This window comes from Xyrauchen texanus, chromosome 13 (assembly GCF_025860055.1).
Source record: "Xyrauchen texanus isolate HMW12.3.18 chromosome 13, RBS_HiC_50CHRs, whole genome shotgun sequence".
Classification (NCBI taxonomy): domain Eukaryota; kingdom Metazoa; phylum Chordata; class Actinopteri; order Cypriniformes; family Catostomidae; genus Xyrauchen; species Xyrauchen texanus.
Genome location: NC_068288.1, coordinates 47,551,429 through 47,564,308, shown reverse-complemented (window position 1 = coordinate 47,564,308; position 12,880 = coordinate 47,551,429). Strand labels below are relative to the sequence as shown.

General features: G+C 43.3%; 2 long non-coding RNA genes and 1 pseudogene across 3 annotated transcripts; 1 reads left to right on the top strand and 2 right to left on the bottom strand.

Annotated features, from left to right (window-relative positions):
• Window positions 1-744: 744 nt before the first annotated feature.
• Window positions 745-2,398, bottom strand: LOC127653661 (uncharacterized). The gene is made up of 3 exons (XR_007971852.1): window positions 2,251-2,398; window positions 1,807-2,065; window positions 745-1,658 (listed from the first exon to the last, which is right to left on the bottom strand). It is a non-coding gene; the product is annotated as an uncharacterized LOC127653661 (long non-coding RNA).
• On the top strand, window positions 1,989-4,971 carry LOC127653662 (uncharacterized). 2 transcript variants are annotated; one of them, XR_007971854.1, is made up of 4 exons: window positions 1,989-2,134; window positions 2,394-2,578; window positions 3,726-4,391; window positions 4,873-4,971. It is a non-coding gene; the product is annotated as an uncharacterized LOC127653662 (long non-coding RNA). The 2 variants fall into 2 exon arrangements; XR_007971853.1 differs by lacking the exon at window positions 1,989-2,134 and having other exon boundaries at window positions 2,451-2,578; window positions 3,726-4,021; window positions 4,096-4,391.
• Window positions 4,972-5,444: 473 nt separating this feature from the next.
• Window positions 5,445-12,880, bottom strand: part of LOC127653660 (probable ubiquitin carboxyl-terminal hydrolase FAF-X) — a 32,741-nt pseudogene continuing 25,305 nt past the window's right edge.

Sequence of the window (12,880 nt, the reverse complement as noted above, 5' to 3'; positions counted from 1 at the left end):
TTGATAGAGTTAATTTGAAGCGTTGAGGATTTCCACTCAGACCACATCTGCTGTGAGGATCATCATAACTAATTGGCTGTAAAGCTTTTCCATGAAGAGAAGACACTAGAGAAAAGTTCAAGAAGGTTTGCGCTTATCAGCCAAACGTTTTATAAAGAATTCATTGCCCACAACACACGTGCTTAGTGACAAACTGTTTCCAGTTTATGTAGGCCATGACAGTGCACAGATACACTGTAGAAATCTTCTGTTTCATAATTAATGTCATTAAGCTCCAGTATACTACACCCAGATCTCTCCTGTTTTGCTACAGGCAAGAAATAAGATATTTTAAGCATAACCTAATAATGAACAGAGTATTAGACAAATAATTAAAATACCATTTATTTATTTTTACCTTTAAAGTATAAATTTACAGTGTGCTGGGTTTGTACAGTGCTCTAAGGCAGATTGAGGAATATTATCCATGCACATTTCACAAAAAGCTTTAGAGGAATTCAACTAAATTAACCCCCAAAAATGAAAACAAATCAGAAGGCAAATCTCAAAGCAAACAAACAAAGATTTTTTTTAAATGCAACAAAGAAAAAATAAAAGTTCAGGTTGTGAGCTCTCAGTCAGAGGAAGCATTCTTAACAGATGGCCTGAGTGAAGATGACCAGTAGTGCTAGTTAAGATGGGTTGAGAGAAGATGACCAGTAGTGCTAGTTAAGATGGGTTGAGAGAAGATGACCTGTAGTGCTAGTTAAGATGGGTTGAGAGAAGATGACCAGTAGTGCTAGTTAATATGGGTTGAGAGAAGATGACCAGTAGTGCTAGTTAAGATGGGTTGAGAGAAGATGACCAGTAGTGCTAGTTAAGATGGGTTGAGAGAAGATGACCAGTAGTGCTAGTTAAGATGGGTTGAGAGAAGATGACCTGTAGTGCTAGTTAAGATGGATTGAGTGAAGATGACCAGTAGTGCTAGTTAAGATGGGTTGAGAGAAGATGACCTGTAGTGCTAGTTAAGATGGGTTGAGTGAAGATGACCTGTGGTGCTAGTTAAGATGGGTTGAGAGAAGATGACCTGTAGTGCTAGTTAAGATGGGTTGAGAGAAGATGACCTGTAGTGCTAGTTAAGATGGGTTGAGAGAAGATGACCTGTAGTGCTAGTTAAGATGGGTTGAGAGAAGATGACCTGTAGTGCTAGTTAAGATGGGTTGAGAGAAGGTGACCTGTAGTGCTAGTTAAGATGGGTTGAGTGAAGATGACCTGTGGTGCTAGTTAAGATGGGTTGAGAGAAGATGACCTGTAGTGCTAGTTAAGATGGGTTGAGAGAAGATGACCTGTAGTGCTAGTTAAGATGGGTTGAGAGAAGATGACCTGTAGTGCTAGTTAAGATGGATTGAGTGAAGATGACCAGTAGTGCTAGTTAAGATGGATTGAGAGAAGATGACCTGTAGTGCTAGTTAATATGGGTTGAGAGAAGATGACCTGTAGTGCTAGTAAAGATGGGTTGAGAGAAGATGACCTGTGGTGCTAGTTAAGATGGATTGAGTGAAGATGACCAGTAGTGCTAGTTAAGATGGGTTGAGAGAAGATGACCTGTAGTGCTAGTTAATATGGGTTGAGAGAAGATGACCTGTAGTGCTAGTAAAGATGGGTTGAGAGAAGATGACCTGTGGTGCTAGTTAAGATGGATTGAGAGAAGATGACCTGTAGTGCTAGTTAAGATGGGTTGAGAGAAGATGACCTGTAGTGCTAGTTAATATGGGTTGAGAGAAGATGACCTGTAGTGCTAGTAAAGATGGGTTGAGAGAAGATGACCTGTGGTGCTAGTTAAGATGGGTTGAGAGAAGATGACCTGTAGTGCTAGTTAATATGGGTTGAGAGAAGATGACCTGTAGTGCTAGTAAAGATGGGTTGAGAGAAGATGACCTGTGGTGCTAGTTAAGATGGATTGAGTGAAGATGACCAGTAGTGCTAGTTAAGATGGGTTGAGAGAAGATGACCTGTAGTGCTAGTTAATATGGGTTGAGAGAAGATGACCTGTAGTGCTAGTAAAGATGGGTTGAGAGAAGATGACCTGTGGTGCTAGTTAAGATGGGTTGAGAGAAGATGACCTGTAGTGCTAGTTAATATGGGTTGAGAGAAGGTGACCTGTAGTGCTAGTTAAGATGGGTTGAGAGAAGATGACCTGTAGTGCTAGTTAATATGGGTTGAGAGAAGATGACTTGTAGTGCTAGTAAAGATGGGTTGAGAGAAGATGACCTGTGGTGCTAGTTAAGATGGGTTGAGTGAAGATGACCTGTAGTGCTAGTAAAGATGGGTTGAGAGAAGGTGACCTGTAGTGCTAGTTAAGATGGGTTGAGAGAAGATGACCTGTAGTGCTAGTTAATATGGGTTGAGAGAAGATGACCTGTAGTGCTAGTAAAGATGGGTTGAGAGAAGATGACCTGTGGTGCTAGTTAAGATGGGTTGAGAGAAGATGACCTGTAGTGCTAGTTAATATGGGTTGAGAGAAGATGACCTGTAGTGCTAGTAAAGATGGGTTGAGAGAAGATGACCTGTGGTGCTAGTTAAGATGGGTTGAGAGAAGGTGACCTGTAGTGCTAGTTAAGATGGGTTGAGAGAAGGTGACCTGTAGTGCTAGTTAAGATGGGTTGAGAGAAGATGACCTGTAGTGCTAGTTAAGATGGGTTGAGAGAAGATGACCTGTAGTGCTAGTTAAGATTGGTTGAGAGAAGATGACCTGTAGTGCTAGTTAAGATGGGTTGAGTGAAGATGACCTGTGGTGCTAGTTAATATGGATTGAGTGAAGATGACCTGTGGTGCTAGTTAAGATTGGTTGAGAGAAGATGACCTGTAGTGCTAGTTAAGATGGGTTGAGTGAAGATGACCTGTAGTGCTAGTTAATATGGATTGAGTGAAGATGACCTGTGGTGCTAGTTAAGATGGATTGAGTGAAGATGACCTGTAGTGCTAGTTAAGATGGGTTGAGAGAAGGTGACCTGTAGTGCTAGTTAAGATGGGTTGAGAGAAGATGACCTGTGGTGCTAGTTAAGATGGGTTGAGAGAAGATGACCTGTAGTGCTAGTTAAGATTGGTTGAGAGAAGATGACCTGTAGTGCTAGTTAAGATGGGTTGAGAGAAGGTGACCTGTAGTGCTAGTTAAGATGGGTTGAGAGAAGGTGACCTGTAGTGCTAGTTAAGATGGGTTGAGAGAAGATGACCTGTGGTGCTAGTTAAGATGGGTTGAGAGAAGATGACCTGTAGTGCTAGTTAAGATTGGTTGAGAGAAGATGACCTGTAGTGCTAGTTAAGACTGGTTGAGAGAAGATGACCTGTAGTGCTAGTTAAGATGGGTTGAGAGAAGATGACCTGTAGTGCTAGTTAATATGGATTGAGTGAAGATGACCTGTGGTGCTAGTTAAGATGGGTTGAGAGAAGGTGACCTGTAGTGCTAGTTAAGATGGGTTGAGAGAAGGTGACCTTTAGTGCTAGTTAAGATGGGTTGAGAGAAGATGACCTGTGGTGCTAGTTAAGATGGGTTGAGAGAAGATGACCTGTAGTGCTAGTTAAGATTGGTTGAGAGAAGATGACCTGTAGTGCTAGTTAAGATGGGTTGAGAGAAGGTGACCTGTAGTGCTAGTTAAGATTGGTTGAGAGAAGATGACCTGTGGTGCTAGTTAAGATGGGTTGAGAGAAGATGACCTGTGGTGCTAGTTAAGATGGGTTGAGAGAAGATGACCTGTAGTGCTAGTTAATATGGGTTGAGAGAAGATGACCTGTAGTGCTAGTAAAGATGGGTTGAGAGAAGATGACCTGTGGTGCTAGTTAAGATGGATTGAGTGAAGATGACCAGTAGTGCTAGTTAAGATGGGTTGAGAGAAGATGACCTGTAGTGCTAGTTAATATGGGTTGAGAGAAGATGACCTGTAGTGCTAGTAAAGATGGGTTGAGAGAAGATGACCTGTGGTGCTAGTTAAGATGGGTTGAGAGAAGATGACCTGTAGTGCTAGTTAATATGGGTTGAGAGAAGGTGACCTGTAGTGCTAGTTAAGATGGGTTGAGAGAAGATGACCTGTAGTGCTAGTTAATATGGGTTGAGAGAAGATGACCTGTAGTGCTAGTAAAGATGGGTTGAGAGAAGATGACCTGTGGTGCTAGTTAAGATGGGTTGAGTGAAGATGACCTGTAGTGCTAGTAAAGATGGGTTGAGAGAAGGTGACCTGTAGTGCTAGTTAAGATGGGTTGAGAGAAGATGACCTGTAGTGCTAGTTAATATGGGTTGAGAGAAGATGACCTGTAGTGCTAGTAAAGATGGGTTGAGAGAAGATGACCTGTGGTGCTAGTTAAGATGGGTTGAGAGAAGATGACCTGTGGTGCTAGTTAAGATGGGTTGAGAGAAGGTGACCTGTAGTGCTAGTTAAGATGGGTTGAGAGAAGATGACCTGTAGTGCTAGTAAAGATGGGTTGAGAGAAGATGACCTGTGGTGCTAGTTAAGATGGGTTGAGAGAAGGTGACCTGTAGTGCTAGTTAAGATGGGTTGAGAGAAGGTGACCTGTAGTGCTAGTTAAGATGGGTTGAGAGAAGATGACCTGTAGTGCTAGTTAAGATGGGTTGAGAGAAGATGACCTGTAGTGCTAGTTAAGATGGGTTGAGTGAAGATGACCTGTGGTGCTAGTTAATATGGATTGAGTGAAGATGACCTGTGGTGCTAGTTAAGATTGGTTGAGAGAAGATGACCTGTGGTGCTAGTTAAGATTGGTTGAGAGAAGATGACCTGTAGTGCTAGTTAAGATGGGTTGAGTGAAGATGACCTGTAGTGCTAGTTAATATGGATTGAGTGAAGATGACCTGTGGTGCTAGTTAAGATGGGTTGAGAGAAGATGACCTGTAGTGCTAGTTAATATGGGTTGAGAGAAGATGACCTGTAGTGCTAGTAAAGATGGGTTGAGAGAAGATGACCTGTGGTGCTAGTTAAGATGGGTTGAGAGAAGGTGACCTGTAGTGCTAGTTAAGATGGGTTGAGAGAAGGTGACCTGTAGTGCTAGTTAAGATGGGTTGAGAGAAGATGACCTGTAGTGCTAGTTAAGATGGGTTGAGAGAAGATGACCTGTAGTGCTAGTTAAGATGGGTTGAGTGAAGATGACCTGTGGTGCTAGTTAATATGGATTGAGTGAAGATGACCTGTGGTGCTAGTTAAGATTGGTTGAGAGAAGATGACCTGTAGTGCTAGTTAAGATGGGTTGAGTGAAGATGACCTGTAGTGCTAGTTAATATGGATTGAGTGAAGATGACCTGTGGTGCTAGTTAAGATGGATTGAGTGAAGATGACCTGTAGTGCTAGTTAAGATGGGTTGAGAGAAGGTGACCTGTAGTGCTAGTTAAGATGGGTTGAGAGAAGATGACCTGTGGTGCTAGTTAAGATGGGTTGAGAGAAGATGACCTGTAGTGCTAGTTAAGATTGGTTGAGAGAAGATGACCTGTAGTGCTAGTTAAGATGGGTTGAGAGAAGGTGACCTGTAGTGCTAGTTAAGATGGGTTGAGAGAAGGTGACCTGTGGTGCTAGTTAAGATGGGTTGAGTGAAGATGACCTGTAGTGCTAGTTAAGATGGGTTGAGAGAAGATGACCTGTAGTGCTAGTTAAGATGGATTGAGAGAATATGACCAGTAGTGCTAGTTAAGATGGGTTGAGAGAAGATGACCAGTAGTGCTAGTTAAGATGGGTTGAGAGAAGATGACCAGTAGTGCTAGTTAAGATGGATTGAGTGACGATGACCTGTAGTGCTAGTTAAGATGGGTTGAGAGAAGATGACCTGTGGTGCTAGTTAAGATGGGTTGAGAGAAGATGACCAGTAGTGCTAGTTAAGATGGGTTGAGTGAAGATGACCAGTAGTGCTAGTTAAGATGGGTTGAGAGAAGATGACCAGTAGTGCTAGTTAAGATGGGTTGAGAGAGATTATCAACTTTACAGAAGATCCTGTTCAGGCTTCTTCAGTCTACATCAGAGTGTCTGTAGGCCTCTGCTTGGTTTTTGCCAGATGTTTCAATGCGTCTTCTATAGTTTGTCAACCAGTGCATTGCCATCTATTGAATAAAATCCACCCTCACGCATTAGTGTGTATTTTTAACACACGTCTGCATGTTCTTTACATTAGGTATTTACAATATGTACCTTATAGAATCCATTAGAGAGCTAATAAAAAGTCAAGCCGGCATTTAAATATTACATTTATTGTTTCTAGTGGTGCAATGCGTCTGTTATTATACGTCTGTGCAGGAAAAGAATAAAAACTCCACATGGCTAAAGCAGCTCCAGAACCCAACCTTCACACTTTACAACAGTTGGCAAAAACAGGACGCTTTACAGTAAATATCCTCTTAAAAATAACACAGGGGCAAAACTCCTTTGCATTTGAACAATCTCTTTCTTTTCAAACTCAACAAAATAACCTCTATCAAAGAAAAACAGCAAAAATATTATATGGTGGTCTCAAATCTTTTGCAGGTTATTTAATGGTACTTCAGACAAGAGAACGAGAACAGCAGGATGTGCTGTTGATGAATCCTGGGACATGTCACACTGACCCCCTCCCTATAAATCTCCTCGGATACAGAGTAGAGTGACCGTGGCTGCATTTTTATTGGACAGGGACAGATGAAGTGGGTGGAGCCAAGAGGCAGACTCAGAACTAGGCCAATGTGGCAAAATAAGATGAGTTACAGTTTCGTGTAAAATTCCTATTCAACAAATCGACTTAAGTGCCACTGAATATTGAGATTGCAGAGTAAATGTGCAAATTTACCGCCTCTTTTTCTCTGTAATTGCTAGTGTGTTTGAAGTGGATAAAGTGACAGAGCTGCAGTGGTGTTCAAAATCCAAAAAGAAGATCATCTCAAACTGTTGAAAGGCCAAAAACATCCTGATGAAGGAAAAGGGGGAAAAACATGAGAAGTGTGGAAACATTGTAAATCAGTAGTGACACCAAGTTGAACCAAAAACCCTCAGTCGCTAAGGGAGGTCACACTTTGTCCGTCTTGGTGCAAACAGTCCGAAACATCCACCCAACGCAGCAAAGCACTGCAAACACATCCTCACAATTGAAGCTTCGGGGTTCCCGCCATTCTGCCGCTGTAGTATTTGTGGACAGTGAAGATGACGTCTCGAGCACAGTTAGCGTAGCGCTGAGGAAATGTAAGGGGGAAGAGTGTATCCCATGGTTTGAATCTATGCACACTATATTCACCATTCCAGAACAATCACGCTACATCATTTCCTGTCTACACAAAGAGCTGTACATAGGCAGCATGTATGTGTGCATGTATGCTTGTGTGTACATGTGTTTGTGTGTCGAGACGCTGCAAGCTCCAGGTTCATCTCGCACAGCGTGTGCAGGGAACAGATGTAGTATGTAGCGGAGAGACAGCAGTACTGCTAGAGGTGTGTGGGGTAAAGTTTATTAAGAGGGAAGTTTCTCAGTTCCTGGAGACCGTGGCAGGTGCTTGTTAGGCCTGGTCTCGCCCGACACGACAGTCTGTAATACGAGCGGGACGGGGTCACAAGCAAAGCGTGGGCGATTGCTACTCTTTAGTCTGGACCGGGGGCACCTCCTCAGTTCCCTCCCAGCTATCTTGAGACCTCTGAGGGGGTCGCTGTGGGTTATTCATGTGCTGGGCGGCCGGGCCTGTATAGGGCTGCCCATGAGGATGGTTATTTGGCTGCAGAGAGAGAAAGAGAGAGTATAAAGATTGATTATGTTGCACAACAGCGGTTAACATTTACATTTACATTTATGCATTTGGCAGACGCTTTTATCCAAAGTGACTTACAGAGCCCTTATTACAGGGACAATCCCCCCGGAGCAACCTGGAGTTAAGTGTCTTACTCAAGGACACAATGGTGGTGACTGTGGGGATCGAACCAGCGACCTTCTGATTACCAATGTATTATACAGAGCACTTATTACAGGGACAATCCCCCCGGAGCAACCTGGAGTTAAGTGTCTTACTCAAGGACACAATGGTGGTGACTGTGGGGATCGAACCAGCGACCTTCTGATTACCAGTTATGCGCTTTAGCCCACTACACCACCACCACTCCAGGACTTGAGTATGAGAACAACTGTCTTTGAGATTTCATATACGCATTTGCTTTTATGCAATCTCCATTTTTTGAGTATGTGTCCTTCTAGGCAATTGAACTGTGATCGTGGCATTGCTGGCATCATGGTGTACCAGCTACAGGAACATTGCATGAGATTGCACAGGAAAAGCACACTTTGGGCCTCATGAAACATGAGCAGAACAAATGTTTGTGTAAATCGTTCGTAAAACTGTAATTCTCGAATTCATGAAAGTGTTTGTTTTACAAATGTTAGTACAAAAGAAAGTGACTTCATCTGGATAGAAACGTAATAATGAAAACATGAACTAATATCTGAATTGAGTGAAATTAACCTTAATAAATGACATAAATGAGTCAAAAAGTGGTTCGTTTGCTTTTTAAAATGTGTAAATATGCACATCATATATTCACAGAAAATGTTTCTTTGATGCTTGAATTATTTCTTCAAAGTTTCGTTTATTCCCAGATCTGCTTCATCTTCTGTCGTTGGCATGGGGTGAAAAGGTCGTGGGAAGATGTAGTTTGTATTTGATTTTCTCTAACGTGACTGGTTGAACAGTTTCTTCATTTCATATGAGCTCTATAATTTGGGGTTCATTATTCATTATAGGCATCGGTAAATGACGTTCAGTTGATACCGTATGGCCAACACGAATGCCGTTAAACCCTTAAAGGAACACATCGCGGGCAGGTGCGGGCACAATACAACGCCCGCACACTGACAACAATCTTTATTCGTTTACAGTATTTCGGCCAAAGAGCAGAACCAGAGAAGGGAAATGGTGGTGATCCTCCAGGAGGCGTGAAATGAACATTTCTTACAGTAAAGCTTGAGACCACTTGTATTGATCTCTTGGACTGTTTGATTCACAAAAGAGCTTCCGGTGACAGTAAACACGCAATGACTAAAAACGAAGTTCCTTTCTTTTGTGTTAAATAAAAATGTTACGATGTGAATGCACTTGAAATGATGTCATTACTGTTCTGCACTCCTTATATGGTGTTTTCGTGGGCGTGGATTATGATAATTCTGAATAAATGTGCACACGCCCCCTATTTACAAATGCAGAGAACACAGTAACATTTAACACATTTAACAAACAAATCTGGGATGTACGCAGCATTTGTGAACATTTTCAGGAATGTCCATATTACAAGCAAATCACTCCCAATTTACTTATATATATATATATATCACTCACCTAAAGGATTATTAGGAACACATACTAATACTGTGTTTGACCCCCTTTCGCCTTCAGAACTGCCTTAATTCTACGTGGCATTGATTCAACAAGGTGCTGAAAGCATTCTTTAGAAATGTTGGCCCATATTGATAGGATAGCATCTTGCAGTTGATGGAGATTTGTGGGATGCACATCCAGGGCACGAAGCTCCGTTCCACCACATCCCAAAGATGCTCTATTGGGTTGAGATCTGGTGACTGTGGGGGCCATTTTAGTACAGTGAACTCATTGTCATGTTCAAGAAACCAATTTGAAATGATTCGAGCTTTGTGACATGGTGCATTATCCTGCTGGAAGTAGCCATCAGAGGATGGGTACATGGTGGCCATAAAGGGATGGACATGGTCAGAAACAATGCTCAGGTAGGCCGTGGCATTTAAACGATGCCCAATTGGCACTAAGGGGCCTAAAGTGTGCCAAGAAAACATCCCCCACACCATTACACCACCACCACCAGCCTGCACAGTGGTAACAAGGCATGATGGATCCATGTTCTCATTCTGTTTACGCCAAATTCTGACTCTACCATCTGAATGTCTCAACAGAGATCGAGACTCATCAGACCAGGCAACATTTTTCCAGTCTTCAACTGTCCAATTTTGGTGAGCTCTTGCAAATTGTAGCCTCTTTTTCCTATTTGTAGTGGAGATGAGTGGTACCCGGTGGGGTCTTCTGCTGTTGTAGCCCATCCGCCTCAAGGTTGTGCGTGTTGTGGCTTCACAAATGCTTTGCTGCATACCTCGGTTGTAACGAGTGGTTATTTCAGGCAAAGTTGCTCTTCTATCAGCTTGAATCAGTCGGCCCATTCTCCTCTGACCTCTAGCATCAACAAGGCATTTTCAGCCCACAGGACTGCCGCATACTGGATGTTTTTCCCTTTTCACACCATTCTTTGTAAACCCTAGAAATGGTTGTGCGTGAAAATCCCAGTAACTGAGCAGATTGTGAAATACTCAGACCGGCCCGTCTGGCACCAACAACCATGCCACGCTCAAAATTGCTTAAATCACCTTTCTTTCCCATTCTGACATTCAGTTTGGAGTTCAGGAGATTGTCTTGACCAGGACCACACCCCTAAATGCATTGAAGCAACTGCCATGTGATTGGTTGATTAGATAATTGCATTAATGAGAAATTGAACAGGTGTTCCTAATAATCCTTTAGGTGAGTGTATGACCATTTCAATAATGAGGCCCATTGTGTGTGAGTGGCATGTTACCTGTGGATATTGCGTGCCAGGCGGGTGAGGGTAGAGGGTGGTATCCTCAGGGGGCGACGAGTCGTGCTCATCTGGTGCTTCCTGATCATCTGGCTCCTGAATAAATCAAACAAACATGTTAAAAGCACAATTGTTATTAAACATCAATCTCTCATCATATTACCAATTTAATATAGATGAAGTTACTGTTAACACACAAACACTGGGAAGGGACACTTCCATGTTCTGTTGGGACCCCAGAAAGTACTGCTTTCATCGTGCTCTTTTAAATTGAGCTGAAAATGCACAAAATGTTTGTGTTGTTGGAATAGGGTTAGCAACCTGGAGTTAAGTGTCTTACTCAAGGACACAATGGTGGTGACTGTGGGGATCAAACCAGCAACCTCCTGATTACCAGTTCAGTGCTTTAGCCCACTACGCCACCACCACTCCTACCAGGATTTGTGACAGATCATCATCTTCACTGCGATCGCTCTAATAAGACCTGATTTCTATCCCGAAAAACTAATAATGTATGCCAATGGTATGCCAATACAGCATGTCTGATGTAGTCTTTATTTTCATATGCCACATATATCTGACTTTAGATGTGTGTTAAACACGTCAGGATGTGTATTCATCAAACTATTACACGTGCAAATAAATCACATGCCTTTTGAAACAAGTTAACCCTTGTTTTGTCAATAGTTCCAACCTACTTAAGTATCTTTACAGATATCCCTTTATAACAACACATTACTCAAATGAAGCGCTGTGCATATCCATCAATGGAAAGCTGCGGTTCAAAAGAGCGCGGTTGCCTGCTGTGTAACGTCATGATAATCTATTAACATCATAGCATGATGGTTATTAAACATGACATAATAAACACATTAGTGTGTTATTCGACTCACACAAACGCTACATTCATTAGGCAGAGGAGGAGACTTTACTGATTGGCTCACCTCCTCAGGGCAGAGTTCACAGGCCTTGGCCAGGGTCATCCGGGCGCTGTGCGAGCGTTCCAGGAAGTATCCATTGGACGTCTCATTGCTCTGGACTGGCGGGGACCAGTTGTTGTAGCTATACTGAGGGTTTCCTGTGTACGGCCTCCTCTCCAACTCATCACCCAACCATTCCACTGCCCACGTCCACTTCCTCTTCAGGTCACCATTACTCTGCAAAAACAATCGCAAGCTTTTCACTCCCCTAATGATCAATGCATTCAACCCATCATGCACACATATCTATTAATTAACCAGGCATACTGTACATGGTGAAACGCCTCACCTGTAAGATCTGATAAGCCACAGAGCAGTTGGTGAAGAGTGCCACCATACACTTAATGCACTGATAGGCCCGTTTCTGATAATGGTTCTTGGAGCGCTGGACGGTGTCAAAGAGCCCGTCACGGTCATCAGGAATGCCCTTTAGGACATTGTGGATCCTGAATGAAGAGACAGAATGACAGGAACACTGATATGAGGATATATGTCGGGCAAAGTGGCTTGTTCTTTATGTACATCAACATATCGATGCCTCACCTGTGCGTCTGCCACGAGTCCTCAATCAGAAGGATCTGAAGCAGCAGGTCCAGGTACGGCCTCAGCTCATAGGTGTACGAATACGCCACCTGACACCACAAGACACAACAGATAATTCACAACGAAAGACAGTCAGGAAACAGGAAAGACTGTAAATGTTTGGTGGCGACTGACCTGCCAGAGCAGCTCGCTGAGAACCGTGGAGGAGAACTGCGGGTTCTCCCAGCAGCAGAAGCGCAGCAGTTTCACCGTCTCCTCAGAATTACTGCAGTCCTCGATGATCTTCTTCACGTAGCTCGTGCGCACAAACAGGATCTCAGCCACCAGCTGTTGTAGGGGCACGATGGGAGCCGTGAGGCTGGGGTCTCCGTACGGGTTGGGCAGAGGTGGGTTACCTGAACAACAGATCCACAAGTGAGGATGCCGCCTTCGCTTGACCAACCAGGAAAGAACACCATCACAACAGACACTCACCATTAATTGAGGACTGCATGCGCGATGATACGTCGCAGCAGCGCACCAGCTGTGACACCACAGAGTAAAGTTTACCAAGCTCTGCGTACTGATACTTAATGGGAGGCCCGGGACCCTCATCCAACGCCACCAACATGAACGTGGCTGGCACGCTCAACTTCAACAGTTGCGTCTTCTCTGCCAAACCTACAAGAGACAATATGGCAAGGCAGGATGCTCAGGTGCTTTTGAAATCGGACTAACATAAATTCAACTGCCTCAACGTTCAGCAGAAACAGTATTGCTGTGTGTGCAGTGAACGAGCCCTCA